Genomic DNA, 23,074 nt, shown 5'->3' with positions numbered 1-23,074 from the left:
TTTGAGTCAGAGTCTTGGGGATCTCTCCAGTCTCCGCTTCACCCAACATTCTCTCTAGAACAGCAGCTGAAATCCAGCAGAACACTGGGATGTGGCACATGATGTAGAGGCTTCTTAATGACTTCAGGTGTGTGATGATCTTATTGGCCAGGTTCTGATCACTGATCCTCTTCCTGAAGTACTCCTCCTTCTGAGGGTCATTGAACCCTCGTACCTCTGTGACTCGATGGACACACTCAGAGGGGATTTGATCAGCTGCTGCTGGTCTGGAGGTGATCCAGATGAGAGCAGAGGAAGCAGGTTCCTTTGATCAGGTTTATCAGCAGCACATGCACTGGTGCTGATTCAGTTACATCACACACTCTCACTGTCTTCTGGAAATCCAGAGGAAAACGACACTCATCCAAACCATCAAAAATGAACAAAACCTTCTCCAACCTGGAAATGTCCATTTCTTTCATCTCCTTAAAAAACACATGAAGGAGCTCCACCAGACTCAGTTTCTGCTCCTTCATCAAATTCAGCTCTCTGAAAGGAAGTGGGAATATGAGGTGGACGTCCTGATTTGTTTTCCCTTCAGCCCAGTCCAGAACAAACTTCTGCACAGAGACTGTTTTTCCAATTCCAGCTACTCCCTTAGTCAGAACGTTCCTGATGGGTTCTTCATCTTGTTCAGATAAGAGCTTTTTCAGAACGTTCCTGATGGGTTCTTCATCTTGTTCAGATAAGGGTTTTGTCAGAACGTTCCTGATGGGTTCTTCATCTTGTTCAGATAAGGGTTTTGTCAGAACTCTCCTGATGGCTTTGTCTTGTTCAGGTAGGGGTTTAAAGATGTCACTGCATTTGATTGGTGTGTCCTCAGTTGGGTTCCTCCTGGATGCTGCCTCGATCTGTTTCACCTCATGTTCTTTATTGACGTCTCCACTGTCTCCCTCTGTGATGTAGAGCTCTGTGTAGATCTCATTCAGGAGTGTTCGGTTTTCCTGCTTTAGCATCAATCCATTCAAACACTGAAACTTCTTCATCAGATTGAACTTGAACTTCTTCTGGAATTCATCTGCAGCAGTGGATTCTGGGTCGTGTCTGTGACAGGGTGAAGAAGGAAGACATGGTGAGACATGGGCTCCAATGATTAGAGTAGAATTTCACATTGTTCCTGCTAGATAGATCTTTATGATGTTCTCACTGTGGATTTACTTTATTCTACTGGAGGTTTTCTATCATCTAATCACTCTGTAGTTACTAACAGCAGAGAGCTTTAGAATAGCAGTGTGTCAGTGTCACAGTCATGGTGTTGGTTTTGATCGTACCCTGTAGCTGTGATGATGTTCTTCTCTCTTCTGTCTCCTGTCTTCTGTAGAACACTGGGAACAAAAACAACAAGTGTTAAAGATCTCAACATTCCTCACTTTAATACTGGAGTCTAAACCTGAACACAAATTGTACTACAATAATTGTAGTGAGAGCAGGAACACTTGGAGAACACAGAGCTGAATACAACTCCAACATTGTGCACCTGGAGTATTAAATGTGCTCCTGTTTTCATTTCACACTTTCTCCTACTTTTTTATTCTTCCTACACAAACCTCCAAAAGTATTGGAACAGGAAGTCCAGTTCTTTGGGTTTTTGCTCGACACTGAAGACATTTGGATTTGAGAGAAAAAGATGAAAATGAAACAATAGATCAGAATTTCAGCTTTCAGTTCCTGATCTTTACATCTAGATGTGTTACATCACTTAGAACACTGCACCAAACCTTTCAGGAAATGAAAGCTGAAATTCTGATCTCTCGTCTCACATCACCTACTCCCATGGTTTTAAGAAGTGGGAGTTAAGATTGAGGAAAATGCTGATTTTCATTCTGAATCAATTCTGTTTTCTCTCTCTGTAGTTCACTGTAGAAAATTATAGAAATGGCTTTAAGACAGAATTACATTGTTGCTAAAATCTGAAGATCTACAGAAGATTCTGATCACTAAGTCAGGGTTCCTGATCCCCAAAAATACTGCTTACACCTTTAAGTAGTAGTGTTTAGATGTTTCCTGTAGCTTTTCTGTTGTTTATATTAGTATTTTTATTTTAGGATTTAAGGCATTGGTAATTGATCGTGACTTTAATAAATATTTACACTTTTTCATCTAAAGGATTTACTGAAAGTATTGTAGAATCACTAAAGACCACGTAACTATAATATAAATCTAAACAGCTGCTAATGACGGTGTAGTGCAGCCATTAACTGTGACTTTAACTAGGAGAATTATGGGATGTTACCTGTGTCCAGGTGAGGAGATTCCAGTGCTAAATCCAAAAGGAAGACCCATAGACTGATCACTCTTCATGGAGACACAGCTGGGCACTGGTGAGTGTGATTTCTCTCTCTGTAGTTCACTGTAGAAAATTATAGAAATGGCTTTAAGACAGAATTTCATTGTTGCTAAAATCTGAAGATCTACAGAACATTCTGATTAAGTCAGGGTTCCTGTTACCCAAAAATACTGCTTGCACCTTTAAGTAGTAGTGTTTAGATGTTTCCTGTAGCTTTTCTGTTGTTTATATTAGTATTTTTATTTTAGGATTTAAGGCATTGGTAATTGATCGTGACTTTAATAAATATTTACACTTTTTCATCTAAAGGATTTACTGAAAGTATTGTAGAATCACTAAAGACCAAGTAACTATAATATAAATCTAAACAGCTGCTAATGACGGTGTAGTGCAGCCATTAACTGTGACTTTAACTAGGAGAATTATGGGATGTTACCTTTGTCGAGGTAAGGAGATTCCAGTGCTAAATCCAAAAGGAAGACCCATAGACTGATCACTCTTCATGGAGACACAGCTGGGCACTGGTGAGTGTGATTTCTCTCTCTGTAGTTTACTGTAGAAAATTATAAAAATGGTCATGAGACAGAATTTCATTGTTGCTAAAATCAGGATACAAAATCCAGTGCATTGAAAAAGTCCCTATTCAGTGGTGGTGTAGAGCAGGAAGTGGAGCACGGTTTTAAAACTGGTGATAAAAACACAGATTTAGTTTGGATAAGATTATAATTTATAGTATGTAGTTTATGTACAAAACACATATTATAAGGATTATCGATGTTGATTGTGTATTATAGATTAAATTATCCAATGAGTTTATGGCTCTTGGTTTTAAGAGTTTCATAAATTGTGCACAATGACGTGTATTTAATTGTGTAATAAATGTATTTAGGGTGATGTTTATATATGAAATGAAGCTCTCAGAAATGTCTCCAGATTTGCAGATATGAACAGTTCATTAGTAAAACACTAGAACATGGCAGGTTACCAGTCTTTTGAGGGTGAGGTCACATGATCTGTCCCCTGATCAGGGATCTCCATTTTTCAATGCTCGTGTACACGCAAAGTCCTGAAGATGCCAATCTCTTCTGCTGGAATCAATCACATTCCTAGAAAACACAAAAACAACATGCAAAATCTTTCTAAAAGCAGCTGATCCTCATGATGTCTTACTGATTCTCACATATTTTTCTAACATCTTTATTCCTCATCTGAACACAGACTGACAGGAGGTGTGCAATAAACACACCACCAATAAACACTGTTCTATTTTTTTATTTCTATTTATAAAAAGTGATTAAAGTCTTCCGTAGTTCTATATTTTACACACACAGTCCATTAAAGTCCATTAGAAGTGAAATCCATAGACATATAAGACACAGCCGAGAGTTCCCTGTAAACAAATACAACTACACAACTTATATAACAACATAACAATAATAGAGTGCTAATAACAATAACTGTACAAAAGATTAGTGATAATAGATGATTAAGAGATATTATATAGCCTTTCATTTATTATTATACTTATTTATTATTGTACAATTATTTACTTTTCTTTTTTGTCTGTATTCTATTGCAATTGATATTAAATAAAACGCTAATAATATGTACTATGTATCACATTATAATGCATTATTATTATCAATGTTATTACTATTATTATTAATAAACAATTTGCAATGATCAATATATTAGTTATTTATATAGTTATACTACTGTACATTTTTATTCCATCTTACTTAATACTGGAATGCCAATAGATTTGATGCACTGTTATTGTACCATAATCACATCCATGTATTTCCATAAAGAATCCAGCAGTTCTCTTTGTTCTTCACTGTTTTGGAGAATAAATCTGTAAATAGCTGCATCATTTCAGTTTATAAAAAAAACAGAAAAAAAGGCTGCCAGTGGGATTTGTATTTGTGGCAGCGGGGGCGTGGCCGAGCGGCGGTTTGTGAATGGAGGGCGGGGCCGGGAGCAGATAGGCAGGGGATTGCCTCACCTGAAGTTAATGTGACCTAATGATTATTCTTTCTTTTCCAGTGATCGGAGGGTGCATTTAAGGAGAAGAGTGTGTGTGTGTGTAGATGGTGTGTGTATGCGTGTGCCAGAGACGTGCTGCGTGGGGCACTAAGCAGACAGACACAAGATAAAACCCAAATAAAAGTGGCTGACCTGTTGTGGCGTTCCTTCTTCCATTCACACGCTCTCCCACAGTATTATTTAGGGTTTGTTTCATTTTCTCAAAGATGGGTATCTCATTTTAGTTTAACTATCAAGGTTTATATATATATATATATATATATATATATATATAAAATACCACTGCATTCTAAAAATATATGGGAGCCTGTTTCAAGGATTCCACATTTTTCACAATTTCTATTTTAATGTTTTTTTATCTTGTATAAATTTGGGTTTAGTGTTGTGTGGCCAATTCATAATCTTGTCATAATCCGATCCATAATCTTGTCATAATCACATATTTTTCCCTGATTTGATCACATGTTCTTTCCACCCCTACATTTCTTTGTATTGCAGATACTGTAGGTGTCTTCCTTTTGTTTCTGTGTCAAAAATGTGCTGCATCTTTTATCTCTGCTATACTCATACACATCATAATGTTCAGATCTGCTTCCTTTAGTGCCTCTTTTACCAACTTCTCCACTACCTCATTCCCCAATATTCTGACATGTGCTGCTACCCATAAAAAACTGACCCTCATGCATATGATCTCAACATGATACAATTTTAGTGATAGTTTATATAAAAGATCTCCGAGCTGTGAAGATTCCACTCTAAACTTTTCATCGCTGATTTTGAGTCTGTACATAACAGGGTTTTCTGGCTGCTTTCCCAAATCATCTCCGTTTAGACCACATGTCTATGTGGGCCCCACATGGGTTTTATCTGGGTTATATGGGCATCACGTGGGCATGGGGTCAGAGTGGGCACTTTGATGGGCTGAATGTGGGCCCCAGCTTAGCCAGGTTTGTGGGCCCCAGTTAGGTTGCCCATCTTGTTTATTTGAGGGCCCTGTATGGGCCACATTTGGGCTATATTTAGCTATATTTCTCAAAAGAAATCTATCATTCAATTTTTCAATTGATATGTTTTTTCTGTGTTATATACGATCAATAGATTAACAACATTTTTATGTATTAACAATAACATAGTATGACCTTTAGTTAAACAAAACAAAACAAAAGAAAAAAAAATTGGTTGTGCAGCTCACAGCCCTCTCGTTGGCTTTTGTGTTTCCTGCCTTCTCATTCTGAAGAAATTATCATCACTCACTACACTGGAGCACCTGACCTGGATAACCTGACCTGACCTGACCTCTCTGTCACGGTAAGAAATTATCTTTTGTTTTAAATGTATCACATTTTACTGTTGCTTTTATTTAATGTATACTTCTGAAAGATTTGTGGTAATTAAAGTTACAGGCACGATATAAAGAAGGTAAGTGTGGAGAGTGAACTGGTTTACCTCAGAGATAAACACCTGTGGAGAACTGAACATTCTTAACGATTAGCAGATAACTAGGAAATTGTCTACTAAAATGTGGAAATAACGACTTTTCAGACCATTTTCACCCGTGTTTTCTCCATATAGTGTCCTCATGATAACAGGAAGGTTAAACAGTAAAAGCACTGTGGAGTCTCTTTCTCTTTACTTCCTTTATAACATGTGTATATACAATACACAGAGAAACGCTCTGAGGAGATTGTGACAATACTTAACATTATTTTAATGTGATTTAGGTGAAATATTTAGAGGTGATTACATTTTATCATTTCTAAACATTACTAAAAATATGTTATGATAATGTTAAAGATAATAAACATTGCTTATTGTTCAATGTCTATTTGTCAGTGGTGTTGTGGATGACCTGAAAGGTGAGTTGTTTGTTTATGATTCCTTGGCCTTTCGGATATTATTATCCTAAATTATCTGATAAAATACACAATTAACTGTAAAGCTTTATCATGTTAACTGGCAAAGCCAGGAATCATGATCAGGATGTTAAAATAAACAAAAAACTCACCTTTCAGGTCATCCACAACACCACTGACGTTATGATCATCAACAACAACACCACTGATGAATAGGCACTGAACAAGCAGTCCCGGGTTCGTCACTTGTTGGGGTCCCCATGAAACATTTATTTTGTGGTCTGTGCTAATTGGTTGTGTTGTGAGAATTTGCAGGATGTTTCTGTATTTAGTTGCATTGTGAGTATTTGCAGCACGTGTTGTTTAACTGATGAAGATGTTTTCTTAATTGCTGGTGTTTTTTTTATTTGCATATGTTTTCTTCAGTTGCAGTGCGTTGAATTTTCTGGCCACCGTGATCCGAGGTGTGATTTACATCTTTCAGCTGATCAGAATCATTGTTCTAATCACTGGCTTTTGGCAATGATTAAATATTCGTTTAAGAGTCAAGTTCAGATGCAAGGTTGATATTTTAATTGTTACATTCATAAGTTTTGGATTCCATGACTGGTCCCCCGGCATAAGTTATTACTGTGTGAGGCAGAGGTGGGAACAATTCCCTGATGAGATTCTAGGATACGTCTTAATTATATTGATGCATGTTTTTTAGATGCTGCTGTGAATGGTAGTATTTTAAAATGTACTAAATTGCCTTTTCTGTCATCTCTTTCTTTACTGTTTTGTAGGTGTGCAGCTGAGGAATCTGCATAAAACCACCAGTGAACTATTTTACTCAGAAATTCTGTTATTCCTGTTTCTTGTTTACTTGAATTATTTTAAATTAAGTGTGATTTACACATTCTGAGATGAAGTCGTTTATTTTTTACAGTTCAAATACTCAACCATGTCATTTTAAACATAGAGGAGCACATAAAATCAACTAATATTAGTTATTTGTTTGGTCAGGCACAGTTTTACATTGTAACTGAGGTTTGAAATGGTTTGATAGTGGATTTTCCATAGTAACATTAAGTTCACAAACAGAAATCAATGATGAAATTAATAAATGGGTCACAAATCTCACCCACTGTGGTCCCACAACAACCCCATTAAGGGGGCCATTTGTGGGTTAACCCATGATTGAGTCATGTGACCTCCATAAGGGTTCTTTTTGTAGCCCACTTTGGCCCCATTTTTAACACCTATTTGGGTCCCAAATGGGCCCATATAAAGAACATCTATAAAGGTCCCACTTACAGCCCACCATGGACCCATCAGTGGCCCCTCTGGGCTAACACACATGGGGCCCATGTGGAGCCGATGGACACATTTCTCTGGGCCCCATTTGGGTTGCCCATGCAGGGCCCAAGTGACAGCCCATCAAAAAGCCACATGGGGCCGACATGAAAATGTTGGCTCTGTGTTTACGGGAAATCATCCTGAGCCATGACAACAACTTCAGGATCAGTTTGGAACAACCAAGCAACTGAGGAATTTGGGCCAAAACTGTTGGCCTCCATTTCGGCTGCTGGGCCGCAGTTTCCCTGCGGTCTTTCCACAAACTCCATTACATAGAAAACACAAACGCATTATTCCGATAGAAAGTCGTTTCTAGCAAAAACTCACCAACTTTTCTTCACCACTGCTTGTTGTTGGACATGAATCTCATCGCTTCTGACTGCTGTTCAACATCTTTGTGTTTTTCTAACCACTTCTCCAAATGGAGTCGAGGCTGAGAAACACTTTCACTTTTCAGAAAACCGGTTCGACACGTTAAACTGACACTTTAAACCGACTCTGTGACGAGTTGAGTTGAAAGTTTCTTTTCAAGTTTTGTGTTTTTATGTGTTTTGACAAAAAACTATTTATCAAGCAGACGCCTGTGTTAAGAGCGATGTCCACAAGTGCTTTAAGCCTCAATACACTTTACATGCACTTTCCCGATCTCCCACCACTGACTCATAGATTCAACACATTCAAACCTCGTCTTCTCTTTTTTCCATTCTTTCCAAAAGTGTTTGAAGATTTCACACAATGTTTTTTCCTGTAAACTTTATGACTGAAATGCCAGTAGGAACTTCTGTGTTCTTGTTATTAGTGTGCACTCGACTGGGATAAGTTTATGGTCTGAAAGTGGTGTAGGGAGAAGATCAGAGTGTGTGAGCGTGTTCCTCATGGTGTGTGTGATATGTAGAACATGTCTAAACGTGCTGCAGAAACCCTGCCTGTGTGGAACTTCATCCATGTGTACTGACGTGTTTGTGGGTTATTTTCTCTCCATCTGTCTGAGAAGTTTAGGGATTTAGTTCTTACTCTTGCTGATTCAGCATGTGGAGACCAGGAGAATAAAGTCCCTCTACTGGTGTTTTCTTATCTAACGTTCTCTAACTTAGAGAAAAGCTTCACCCTCTCTGACCCTGTGTTACACTGTAAACCCGGATAAGTTGAATTTACTTACAAAAATTCGAGGAAACCGGTTGCCTTAAAAAAAAAAAAGTAATGTGTAATGAAAACCAAAGTACATTACACTTAAAATGTTAAGTACACTGTTAGAAATTGCTGTTAATTTACGGCAGAATTTCAACAGTATAATAATGTTATTTTTAAAAGCAGTAGATTACTGTTTTATTGTTGTTGCAAAATGACGTAAACACAATGTAACAACATTTTGCTGTATTTATTCCTCAAAGGAAATAAAACATTACTATCCAGTATTTTTGTAAACTGCAGTGAGCACGTGGGAACTTTTATCCGTCTTCATAGGATTAACAGGTGAGTTCCCTTTTGGATGCGTGACAAAATTGCTGGATTTCTGACTTGGGTTGCATTATTCCCAATTACCGGGTGAGTTTCATCCAGTATGTGATAATGCTTCTGCAAAGTTATTTTTTTAACCATTATTGCCTTGAAATCACATTGATTGTCTTTGTAGCGCACTGGAATGACTGGTGTTTTTCGCTGCTTTTCTGAAATTCGTGAAGCCTCCAGCGTTAGAAAAAAAAAACCTTAATTATTCGTGCTATTGTGTTTTACTTGCTTGTTAGCTATATTTTTGCATCATTTTAAGGTGGATTTTGTACTTATGTGATAATACATTATTTAAAAGTTATTCCTATTCATAGCTTTGTATTGCTGGTTTGTACAGCAAGTCAAGTCAAGTCAAGTCAAGTTTATTTGTATAGCGCTTTTCACAACAGACATTGTCTCAAAGCAGCTTTACACAAATCAACAGTGATGGTGAATGGTGTGAATTTGTCCCTGATGAGCAAGCCGTGGCGACTGTGGCAAGGAAAAACTCCCTTAGATGTTATGAGGAAGAAACCTTGAGAGGAACCAGACTCAAAAGTGGAACCCATCCTCATCTGGGTGACATCAAGAGTTTGATCATAAATTTTTCAACAATACAGAACACTGGACAGTGAGAACTAACATGATTACTGGAGTATAAGATTATAAGTGATGTTCTTTCTGCAGTCTTATACAGTCTATATGGTTAGTAGCTCCTAGTTTTATGAGCTCAGCATTTGTGATCACCACAGATCCAGCATCAGAGCCATGCCAGAGCCTTTAACACTCCAGGAGGTCCAATGTCAAAACTCCACACATGTAGCGGGATCCAAATGGCACTGGTACGTCTCTAGATGGTTCGGGATGTTTGTGAGTTCGGCATCTACTTCTTCAAAGGTCCGTAATCACCACGAGGTGGGAGGTGACTGGAGCTGGCCAAACCTCAGGGTGTCTCGGGATGGGGAGAGAAAGAGAAGAAGTGGAGAGAAATTAGCGTAGCTGCTGTTCATGATATTAACAGCACAAGTTGATAATGTGCATGTGATCAGATGTTCTGGAGCACAAGGTTATGATGTGATGTGTGTTATGTGTAGGCTTTGCTAAAAAGATATGTTTTTAATCTACACTTAAACTGGGTGAGTGTGTCTGAGCCCCGAACACCGTCAGGAAGACTATTCCAGAGTTTAGGAGCTAAATGTGAAAATGCTCTACCACCTTTAGTGGACTTTGCTATTCTAGGAACTACTAGAAGCCCAGAGTTTTGAGATCTCAGGGAGCGTGACGGATTGTAGCGAGTTAAAAGACTGGATAGATACATGGGAGCCAAACCATTTAGTGCTTTATAAGTGAGAAGTAATAGTTTGTAGTCTATTCGAAACTTAACAGGAAGCCAGTGTAGGGACGATAAGATCGGGGTTATGTGATCATATTTTCTTGCCCTTGTAAGAACTCTGGCTGCTGCATTCTGGACTAACTGAAGCTTGTTTATTAATGATGCAGGACATCCACCTAGTAAAGCATTACAACAGTGTTACTATGCACAGCATAGACATTTTATATTGATGAAGATAATTTTTGGCTGAGACTTTTTTATGCCCAGGAACTGTGTTTGACTTATCAGCAAGTTTTCATGTCAGTTCTGAGGACATCATTGTAGCACTACAGTGGCCTATGTGAAGCACATAAGGATTCATAGCAATATCCCTAACTTGCTGCTTCACTGTTGCATCCAAACCAGCAAAAGGCAATTCAAAAAAGTAACAGCCTTAAAATCACATCTTTACAGACATCACAAGGAGTGTGTGGTGCCTAAATCTCATTTGTGCACTGCAGTAGACCTCACATGCCATGTTGACTTGTGTAGTGCCAAATGTGAGACACTGACTCAATTTTATTCTCATCTCAAAGTGCACATTAAAAAGAGACGAAGAGTGGCATGCCCCTTTTAAGCAGTGTGATACTTCATTTACTGTAATATCCACATTTACCTCTCACCTTTCTAAGAAACATAAAAATTCACCTGAGGTAAATCTAACTGAATCTAGTGTTGCCACTGCATGTGTAACTGAAGCTGAAATGTCTCCAAATATTGACAGCGATATGATAACAGGTGAAAAGATCGATGTAGCTGGAAACATTGAGCATGTGGAGCTTAGTTCAGATAATATTGATGAGATATTATTTTTGAAAAACCTTGCACTTTTTTATTTATTTTATTTTGAAATTACAGGCAAAGTTACTGCTTCCATCTTCATTCAGACAATAATTGAAGATATGCAGTCAGTTTATGATATAAATCAGTCACACTTACTTTTCAAACTAAATGAGAAGTTGGTTACACTTGGTGTTCCAGAGGTTTCCATTAATGATGTAATATACAGTCTAAAAGCAGATAATCACTTACAAGCATGTAATAGCCACACACTAAAAACAGACCAGCACAGGAAAACCGTGTTCAAGAACAGTTTTAATTATATTGAATCAATGCCCGTTTGTCTGGGACATAATGATGCTGGCAAGGAGTGTTTTTTACAGTATGTTCCTGTAAAACAGAGAATTGAGGCAATTTTTCATTGCGAGTCTGTGTGGAAACAGTACAAAGAAGTACACAACCGTATCCAGTTGAAGGATACTTTTGAGGATGTATGGGATGGTGAAATCATTACAAAACAATTTGCCCAGACAGAGAGCTCCTCTTTAAGCTTGATTCTTTATCAAGATTCATTCAAAGTTGTGAACCCACTTGGGTCTGGAAAGAAAAAACACAAAATACTGGCTATGTATCTCACACTTACAGACATATTGCCACACAACAGGTCAAGTACTGACCAGATGCAACTTGTTCTTTTGTGCAGAGAACAAGATTTCAAATATTTTGGTCAGGAATTGGTCATGGGATGCTTGATAAAAGACTTGCAAGACCTTGAGACCAATGGCATAGTGTTACCTGATGGACAGGTATGCAAAGGAATCTTTCAGGCCATTGCTGGAGACAACCTGGGCTCACACAATATTGGGGGTTTTCTTGAAAATTTCAGTAGCAGTAAGTACTACTGTCGATACTGTGAAATTGACAAAGATATGTTTCAAGCAGGTCCTCTGTCCAAAGCCAAAACTCGCACACCAGCGTCATACAAAGTGCATGTTCAGAACATTGAAGAACATTTTATTTTTAGTGGAGGTATCAATTTATCTCTATATTTAACAGCCTGACTTTTTCCATGTGTGCCAGCCTGGGTTGCCTCCTTGTCTTGGGCATGATTTGTTTGAAGGCGTTGTTGCTTCTGACATTGCATTGTGCATCAATTATCTTGTCATTGTTGACAAACAATTTACTTACACTAAACTGGAGGTGATAGACATACTCCAAACAATGCACAAGAAAACTACGTAACTTTAAAATTGTCTGTTCAAGCCTTGCAGAAAGACACCAGCTTTTTCAAGCATACCTTAGTGCTGGCAATCTCTTCCCAACAGCAATTGAAGTAGCAAAAGCAACTGCCTTTTTTACTTTTTTCCAAAGTGACTACATTGCTGGCATCAGGGAATCAGTGGCAATGTATGATTTTGTGTGAAGACTACACTGATTGCTCATGAAGCAATTGTAAAAGGAACCAAATACCAAAAAAAACATGTATGTTGTTATAAGTAAGGATGAGGATGGCCTTGAAGTTGGTAAGATTATGATGATACTCACCTACAAAAACTCAGCAGTCTACTTTATCACTGAAAGATGTAAGGCATTGTGCATGCATGATGTAGGTGTTCACTGTGTGACTCCAATTAAGAACAGTTACTTTTGCATTAATCAGGAGCACCTTCTTAATTATTACCCTCTACCTCAGTATTCAAACTAGTTATTCTTCACCATTCTTTCCCCTCATTGTAGAACTATGAGTACTCTGAACGAAGACTTAAGGGGTATCATCCTCAGAGCCCTGCCATCAATTTCCAAAGGTACTCAGGAAGCATTGACAGTTCACCAATTAAGCTCTGGGCTGGAATCTACTCAAGACTTGAAATATGTCATGCAAGAAGACATTTCTGACCTTTTGCCACTCATTCAGCAACGGAAGCTTCTGGAAGCTTTTAAAAATGGTAAAGTTGACAAAAAAGTTACTTATATTATTGTAAAAATATAGGTTATTTATAACTTAGTCTGTTTTAAAAGTATACTTGATCATATGCAAAATTTCCTCACATTGGCTTTTTTTACAGATGGGAAAAATGTAGAACATTAAAAAGTACATTATGCTTAATTTACCATGTGAGCTGTAAATTACAGATAATTCAATCACTTAATGTTTTGTTTAATAGCATAAAGTGACTGATGTTTTATTTTAATTTAAAGTTGACTTTGCATCTCATGTGCTGTTTTCCCTGTGTTTTTCATATTTTAGAGACAGAGTTGACCACATTGGACTTGCAAATACTCCCTCCAACTAGCCCAGCAGTCAGCAGTGGTTCAGAACATCCTTGCTCCAGTCAGTCAAGTGTAGCCTCATTGTCAAATCCAGAATCCAGCAGCTCTGAAGACTGTGGCCCATCCTCCAATCTTAAAAAAACATGGCCAGAGACATTTGAGGTGCCATGGACTCTCATGCCTGCAGACATTCGTTCAGCAGTTGCTGAAGGCAAAAGGCCTTCACTGGCAGCACGCCGACAGATGATAAGAATTTTGGCAGATGAGATTAGGAAGTATGAGCTAAACCCCACACGATCACAATGTGTCACTGTGTGTAGAAACATCATCCGCCAATATCCTCAGAGTTTTGCTGATCTACGTGACAGTGGTCAGCTACTAGGAAATGGCTATACCTCACTCTTGATTCAAATTAAGAACCGAATTGAAAATTTGAACCGCACCAGTAGCTTTCGTCAACACCGTTCGTTTGGTGATGGACTAAAGAGAGGGCCTACTGATACCTATGGCTGCACCAGATTCCAGCCAGCACTCCCACCAGAGGAGACAGATGAAAAAGTGGAGCAAAAATTTCAGCATATGGAGGAAATATATCGTCGAGATGGAATAAATGGGGCAGAAAGAGCAGAAGTAAATCAACTCTTGGAAATGACCTTCTGCCTGCAACGCCAGCAAATAAATATGCTACCAGCACCAACCATTGCAGATTTAAGAAAGCAATGGCCATACCTTTTCACTCAGAAAGAATTTTATGGTCATTTTGAACTACTTACTAAAATCAAAGTGCTGCGTGCACTTGTGCTTGCTATAGAGGAGTGTGGCAAAGCCATCATAGAGTTCTTTACCAACAAACCCACCAATGCAGATGTCCGGGCTGTCCTTTCATGGCGTCCAAACCTTGAGCTCTCTTTCAGTGCTATTCAGCTTCTTATGGCTCACTTTTCTGAGAGCCTGGAAGGGTTGATCCTTTTTGCAAATGTAAGTAATTTTTTTTTTATGCTATAATTGTCTTGACATGCAAAATGGATGATCTTTTTCAATTTAAAGTAAAATACATTGGCATTGTATTTTTTTTTTATTTTGTCCAACATCATTACTAACTGTGTCCCAGGCACCAGCCACTGCTGCTGATGTAGAAAGGATGCTCACACTACCCACAGCTCCTCGGCTTATACTCCTTTGTATGTATAGTTAAATCTTTTTTTATGATTTCTACACACAAAAAAAAAAATATATATATATTATTATTATTATTCTTTTTTACTGTTATTATATATTATATAAACATTACAATTCTGTCATCATTTACTCACCTTGATGTTGTTCCAATGTCATATGCACTTGCTTCTTTTTCAGACCACAAAAGGAGAAATTGTCAATATTGTCTTGCTCAATCACATCCATATAATAGCAGTGCATACAACTGGCATCAAGTTAAAAAACATACAAATAAAAAAATAAAAACAAACCCCTAATGTGTCACAGACTGATCCCATGTGATCTGTGTTAAATATTCCAAGTGCTTTGGGATATTTAATAGAGTTTAGTGAAAAATAAACCAAAATATACCCTTTCATTTAATAAAAATCCTGACATTGGCTTGTGGTGATCTGCGATTAACTGCATGCTCACGAGACTATTAGTACTGCAGTTCCCTCCCAGAATATATCAATTAATAAATGTAAAATTTTAATTTTTTTAATGCTGAAATATGTTTTCTTTTAAATGTTTAGGTGAGACACCAGAAAGCTTGATTCAGCACTGGATGATCAGTCTTGAGGGGCACATCATTTGTGAGGGTATCCTGCCGACTTTTCTGTCTGTGCTTGCTGCTGTTTTTTTCTACATACTATAATTTCAATCTTCAATACCAAGCTGAAGCCGCATGCACACTGGAATTTATTTAAAGGTTAGATACTTGGATGCATACATTCAATTGACTTCACATTTTATTTGTATATCATGTTTTACAATAAATATAGTTTTAAAGGAGCTTTGCAGAAAATGTGTTGTATTATATGTTTTATTAAAACTTTGGCCCTAATAAACACAGAATGTAGCATCAAATTTAAATTTCTTATTAAATATTTGAGTCCCAGTAAACAGTCATAGGTGACTATGTGAAGGACAGTAAATATCCATTGTTTGTGAGGTTTTGGTGGAAACCTTGAAAGAAAGCAGACTCATCTAGTACCCACCCTTCTTTAGCATTATAATGATGATCATGTGCATTTACAATTCTGTCAGACATGTCTGACATACTATAAGATAAGATGTTTTGCTTGAATAAAGAGATATCTTTAATCTAGACTGAAACACACCATTAGGCCCAAAAGATCTGAGTGCTGGAGCTTGTTTCCTTTCTGGGAAAGAAAACTGTTCTTTAAACAAGAATATAATTTGTTATATGTTTTCCATGAGTAATCTTTTTCCCCTCCACTCTAACTCTACACACACATTTGTTTTTCAGGCAGGTCATTGGGATAAATCCAGAAATAGGCACCAAGGCTGTAGGAGTCATTTCAAAGCGGACGGGGAAGGTCACCCAAAAAAAGACAACCGTGAACCCTCATGTCTCCAGTCTGCTCAAAAAATTAATGGATTTTAAGTGGGACTTTATTTAAGTAGTAATACACATCACACACACAAACAGCGCATACAGACACTCACAACACATCACACACATGCATATTCAGAGTTAATTATTTTTACATTTACATGTATGGTCATACATCTAATAATCTTTGGGCTTTTGTTTACCATTGTTTTGATTGTATACAAATGTTCTTTAAGGTAGAATCTGTGTTATTTTCTTGAATGTTATTTAGGTTCTATACTGAGACGAATAACAAACAAAGAAGAAATGTTTTGAAAGAACACTTTAACGCTGCTTTACTTCTGTTACATTTTGAAGTCACTATTTTAAAGGGTACATTTATACACATGGTAGTAATATGGTGTTTTGTAGTTAAACTGGAGCAGTTTCTTTAATCACAAGGTTTAGAAAAAAACTGCTAATTATATTTCCAGAATGTACTTTAATGTAGAAACAGTGTTATGTTGTATTTGCAAAAACAGTATCCAACTATAAATTTCAGCAACAATAAGACACTGTTAATTTTACAGTAACTTGCTGGCAACCGTGCTGCCAGTTCTTTACTGTTTTTTAATAAACAGTAGACAACTGTAATTTTAAACTACACTAAGACACTGGTAATTTTACAGTAAGTTGCTGGCAACCATGCTGCCAGGTCTTTACTGTTTTTTAATAAACAGTAGACAACTGTAATTGTAAACTACACTAAGACACTGGTAATTTTACAGTAACTTGCTGGCAACCATGCTGCCAGTTCTTTACTGTTTTTTAATAAACAGTAGACAACTGTAATTTTAAACTACACTAAGTGTCAGGGATTCCCCTGCCACGCCCCCCTTGGCCGCTGTCAGAGATTCCCCTGCCACGCCCCCCTCAGTAGCTGTCAGAGATGCACCCTGCCACGCCCCCCTCAGTAGCTGTCAGAGATGCACCCTGCCATGCCCCCCTCAGTAGCTGTCATGGTTCCTCGTTATCCCGTGCCTGCCTGAACGGCCAACAGCTGTGGCTTGTTACGGACCAGACTATATAAACTCACGTTCTCGAGTCACAGGCTGTCGGTCTTGAACGTCATGCCGAACGCCGTTCCCGTGAGGACTATTTGAGGTCATAGGAGTTTACTTTCGTTTTCGGACTCTAGTTTTGTTGAGGATTTCGGGTCCCGAGTGGATACTTTTTGGTTTGTGGACATTTGCCTGAGTTACATTTTGTGTTTGGAAAATAAAGGGACATGATTGAGTTATTTCCGCTTCCGCGTCATGGTCGTCAGCCTGACAGAAGAACCGACCGAAACCGAAAGCGGATTCGCCCAACCGCGATGCCAACCGCGATGGATTGGCAGCCAAACCCGGCTTCGGATTTTCACCGGGAGTTCCATGCCGCTCCTCGCGGCTCAAAGCCACAGAAGCCGGATCATGCAAGCGCGGCTGCACCACGCCCCTCAGCGAGCGCAAAGGATTTCCCGGCGCGTTTTTCCGGAGAGAGCAGTGAACTGGGCGGATGGTAGAAGGCGACGGCTCGCCCCCGGGCTCCACAGAAGGCGACGGCTCGCCCCCAGGTCCTCCTCAGGGCGAAGGCTCGCCCCCAGGTCCTCCTCAGGGCGAAGGCTCGCCCCCAGGTCCTCCTCAGGGCAAAGGCTCACCCCCAGGTCCTCCTCAGGTCGACGGCTCGCCCCCAGGTCCTCCTCAGGTCGACGGCTCGCCCCCAGGTCCTCCTCAGGGCAAAGGCTCGCCCCCAGGTCCTCCTCAGGTCGACGGCTCGCCCCCAGGTCCTCCTCAGGTCGACGTCGTGCCTCCAGGTTCCCCGCATGGCGAAGGCTCGCCCCCAGGTCCTCCTCAGGGCGAAGGCTCGCCCCCAGGTCCTCCTCAGGGCGAAGGCTCGCCCCCAGGTCCTCCTCAGGGCAAAGGCTCGCCCCCAGGTCCTCCTCAGGTTGACTTAATAGTTTAAGTGCAAATTATAAAACACAACGTTAGATGAACCTAACAATTTAAGTACAGTCTACATGAACACTAAGTTAAATGAACTTAAATAAACAAGTTTTGGAAAATCCATTACTCAATTCAATTGAGGGAACAAGTTTACTCTATAGGTTGAGTTCATTGAACTTATTAGAATTTTCAGTGAACGTGAATGACTTTGTACACAAGAATTAACTTATAAATGTTTTTTTTTTTTTATATTATATCTGATTCAGGGAAGCTTTTGTTCAGGAGACACACTTACTGAGTGACAGTAAGAACTCTATCAGTTTTACATGTATTTTCACTGTATATAGTATAGGAATCAGTCAAAAACCCAACTCTCTACACTTTGTTGCAGCTGATGGATAACATACACTGATCAACCATTGCAGTTAAAAGCACTGACAGGTGAAGGAAAGAACATTGATTACTGGGGCACATGTTAAAGGGTGGGATATATTAAGCTATTAGAGGATTGTCTCTGGTCCTTTGGTGGTCTAGTGGTTAAGATGCAGCGCTCTCACTGCTGCGACCCGGGTTCGATTCCCGGTCAGGGAACCCTCCCCAGCCACTCTCGGTGCCGGTCCCAAGCCCGGGAGGGTTGCGTTAGGAAGGGCATCCAGCGTAAAACATGTGCCAAATCAAAAACGTGCGGAGGATCCGGTGTGGCGACCCCTAACGGGAGAAGCCGAAAGAAAGTTTAAAGGATTGCCTAATGGCAGTGGTCTCTTTCAGCAGGATCATGCACCTGAAACACTGCACATATTGTTCAGGAACGGTTTAAGAAACATGACACAGTTTAAGGAGTTAACTTGGCCTCCAAATTTGACTGTGTATTTCACTTAAAGTTCTTTAGTGTCTGCAGAAAAGGCAGGATTGTCACCAAACGGGGTTCTACAGATGGCAGTCTTTTAGAGACAGGGATTGTTGTGGAGGGTAAACAAGTGATTGCAGGATTACAGAGCATTCCTGCAGCATGTCATTCTGCTTGCCCTGATCTATGCAGTCAATCTGAGCTATCCCAAAGCCCTGAGATACACATTTAAATTCTTACAAAATGTTTTTACTGGAACTAGACAGTGAGAAACTGTTCCCAAAAATTCTGTCATTGAAAAACAAGTTGTTGACATAAATGTGAGAGAAAGAGAGAATGCCAAAATGCCAGGGTGCACATACTTAAAATCACACATCTGTACACAGCAGCATACTGATATACATGCAATTTTGCACTGAATTAGATGTGTATGATAAACCAACTAATCACATACTTTTCATTACTTTAAAAAAAAACTATCCATCTATCTGTTTGAATGTTGCATTGTATATTAAGTTCCAAAAGATATAAAGCGATAGAGCGATAGAGAGATGGCTATATTGATACTCTTGTACAGTTTAAGGGTAATTTTAATGAGTTAAATAAAAAAAAACTGAACATCGGCGATTTTTGTAGTAGTAAAATGCTACCGCCTGGGGGTAATATGAGGCATTGCAACTTGTCGCCGGGCGGTACTTTTGGTATTTTTGCTCTGTTTCCACACGGGCGGTTTTTACTTGTCGGAGCTGCGCTTCGTTGCAGATTTAAGTGCTGATGTGAGACTTGGCGCATCAGTAAAAACAAATATTTAGTGTTTATTGTGGATTTTGTTTTTCAAATATACCGACTAAAGAAAGGACGTCGTGAATAAATTTGTGTTGCGATTAAAGTTTTAATTTCGCCCTTTTTATATTTATGTTTATAAAAAATGGACGAGTTCGCAGTAAATCATGAATAATTAAGCAAATAAAAATAAATAAATAAATAAAATCGTTGTTTCTTTTATATATTCTATTAACTATTTTATAACATCCTATTTTTATGAATATTATTAGATACTGGATAAATTACTAGTTAAATTATTTGAGTTTTTTTATATATATATGAATATGGTTAAATTCTATAAAACGTATTAAAGAAATTATATTTGATTAATTATTTATGATTTACTGAAACGCCATCAATTTTTATTAGGAATATAAATAATTAAATATAAATAACGAAATTAAAACCTTCAATGTAACACATTTATTCACGAAGTGTGTGTATAAAATAAATCCACAGAAAAATAAACACTAAATATTAGTTTTTACTGATGCGCCAAGTCTCAAATAAAAAAAACCGACAAGTAAAAACCGTCCGTGTGGAAACAGAGCGAAAATACCAAAAGTACCGCTCGACGACAAATTGCAATGCCTCATATCACCACCAGAGGGTAGCATTTTACTACTACAAAAATCGCCGATGTTTAGGTTCTTTTTTTATTTAACCTCAAATTTAATTAAAATTACACTTAAACTGTACGAGTTTATTATCAATATAATAATCTTTCTAATAACAATACAAAAACGAATATAGCAATGTATCTAGTATATAATAATATTTTACATATATAAAAATAGAATAGCTATTATAAAATTATAAAAATATATAATAAAATAAACTATATAAAAGAAACAACAATTTTATTCATTTTATTATTTGCTTATTCATGATTCACTCAAAAACTCGTCCATTTTAATATAAATATAAATTAAAAAATTTAAACTTTATTGTAAAATAGTATTCACAACGTCGTTTCTTTAGTTGGATATTTGAAGAATAAATCTATCGAAAAATAAACATTAAACATTTGTTTTACTGATTAAATCTGCACTGAAGCGCAGGTCCCACAAGTAAAAACCGTCCGTGTGGAAACATAGCAAAAATACCCGCCACGGTGACAAGTTGATTTATACAGATTTAAAGACCACAGTAAATTTAAACATTTATAAGTGTATTTCAAAAGTTTAATACATTAAATTTATAAAATATTATATTTTATATTTTGTTCATACATATATATTATTTATTTTAATTAAATAAAATGTGCTGCTGCACATCAATGCTACTGCAATGTCTTAATGTACCACTAGATGGTAGCATTTTATTATTATAAAAATCAGTTTCCAGTTTTTTATTTAATCTCAAATGCCATTAAAATTACACTTAAACTGTACAAGAGTTTGTAATAACAATTAATGTTAATATTTCACTTTTATAGTTCATTTACAATTTTATTAGTGAAAAAACCCACTCAGTGAGTACAAATGTAAAACCCAATTGGGGATCAAATAACTCTGTGTCAATATTTCACTCAGTGGTTTGACTAATTTTCTTTTATTTTTTACATTTGAATGCATGGAATTGAACAGAACAGAAATCAACTTCATCAATGTAAAACATTTATTAAAACAATGTCAGGTTTAAAAACATGCACAAAAAAAATGTCCGGCATAAAATGGCACTAGTGCACTATATACAGTACAGAATCTGTTGTACCATATTTCATTTCAACATCAAATTGTTTGAAATAACAGATCATTAACATTCACTATCTTTAAAACTCAGTCTGGATGCAGTCTGACTGTAAATGTGTGGTAATGATCATCAAAACAGAGTGTTTCCATCAGTGTTCCACATAACAGCACATCTTTCACAGCAATAGTCCTGATCTTACAAAACACTGGCATCTCACATGCTACTTCTGTACAGATAATAAAGTCAGGGTGATGCTCTGTACCATGATGTTTGATCCACTTTACAGAATAGATCAGTTCTGATATTTCCACTAGTTTGGAAGCCATGTCAATGCCACCTTTAAGTCCACTGAGTTCCACCATCTTCCCTGCACCAAGAGTCAATCTGTACTGGCTAAAAGACCCCCAGTGCATTGCCATACAACTCTGGTGCTTTTTGGTGATGTTTTTGCAGCTTTTAAATGGTGTTTGAAAGAATTTGTGTTTAGCTTCGTAACATACACCACATGTGCAGAATTGCTCCAATGTTTCTTATACACTGTGGGTAATGTATCATTATGTGATGCTTTGACAACAGATTTTTTTCTGGAAATAATTTTTGAATAGTTGGTGATGTTCAATCTGCAGAAGTAAAAGCAAAAGATACCAGTGTTTATCATCTCTGCACTAAATCACCAAATAACAGAGGCATGTTGCACAACAAGCACCATGACTGGGTGGCAGTTAAACCCAAATCGTTGCTTCCACCAAACAATTTGACCATTGGAGGACGGTTCCTCTGCTGATTGTATCCATAATCAAAAGCATGTATTCTACCAGCAAGATCATCAGCACTCAAAAAATGATGCTGAATGTACTGCAGAACAAGTTTCACCTCCAGCTGAGTGACACCTTCTAAAATGTTGTGCATTATATCCACAGCAGAATCGTCTGCCGTGTTGAAATACCTGAGTGTATTTAACAAACACACCCGTTTGATGCCATAAAAATGAGGTAGTGTAGAGTCATCCAGTAACCTTTCACAGTGCAGAGCATGCATCTCAGATTATCTTTGGAAAACACAAACTGAAAACAATCTTTCTCAAGAACACAGAAACGACAGCAATATTGAGCCCTAAATGACTCCACAAACCCTAATAAGCTGTGTAAGCCCAGGGTATCCCCTGTGACCTGAACAATTGTACCCTAACACAACTTCCAGATACTGGATTCTTAACCCCCTCAATCTCAAGCACTTTTAGATCATTTACTAGAGGCTCGATTATAGAATTAAAACCATACTGTCTAATATCCTGTGCATGAAAGAGGGCACATAAATGTATATTATCCAATGAAGAGGAGTGAAAAGTAGGGAGGAAATTCCTTAATGTAAAATATATAGCACCCAATTTGTGTATATCTTTTTTGGATTTTATTTTGTAAAATTGACTTTAGTGTTTCTAAAATGGGAATATAAGCCAATTTATCTGTTACAACAACTTGATCAAATGTTCCAGTGGTTTTATTTCTCCTGCTATCAAATCTTGTGCTGAGCACTATTTCAGTTGGTTCATCAGTTCCCCATTTCTCTGAAAAAAGTCTCTTTCGTTTGGCGTCCAAATTGTATACACTGAAACACTATAAAACAGAAATTGGAAAACCTTATGCAAGGATAAATTTGTTTATTTGCAGAATGAAGGACTTTAATGGTTAGTTTGCTTTGAATTACTGTTT

General features: G+C 37.8%; 1 protein-coding gene and 1 long non-coding RNA gene across 2 annotated transcripts in view; both read right to left on the bottom strand.

The window, feature by feature from the left end:
- Positions 1-23,074, bottom strand: part of LOC124377340 (ribonuclease inhibitor-like) — a 351,047-nt gene that overhangs the window by 279,204 nt on the left and 48,769 nt on the right. The gene's annotated exons all lie outside the window — the stretch shown is intronic.
- On the bottom strand, positions 1,306-7,991 carry LOC124376859. Its single transcript, XR_006923919.1, has 4 exons — positions 7,891-7,991; positions 3,312-3,432; positions 2,763-2,879; positions 1,306-1,364 (listed from the first exon to the last, which is right to left on the bottom strand). It is a non-coding gene; the product is annotated as an uncharacterized LOC124376859 (long non-coding RNA).

The sequence above is a fragment of the Silurus meridionalis genome, chromosome 23 (assembly GCF_014805685.1).
Source record: "Silurus meridionalis isolate SWU-2019-XX chromosome 23, ASM1480568v1, whole genome shotgun sequence".
Taxonomy (NCBI): domain Eukaryota; kingdom Metazoa; phylum Chordata; class Actinopteri; order Siluriformes; family Siluridae; genus Silurus; species Silurus meridionalis.
This window is presented reverse-complemented; position numbering and strand designations above follow the sequence as displayed.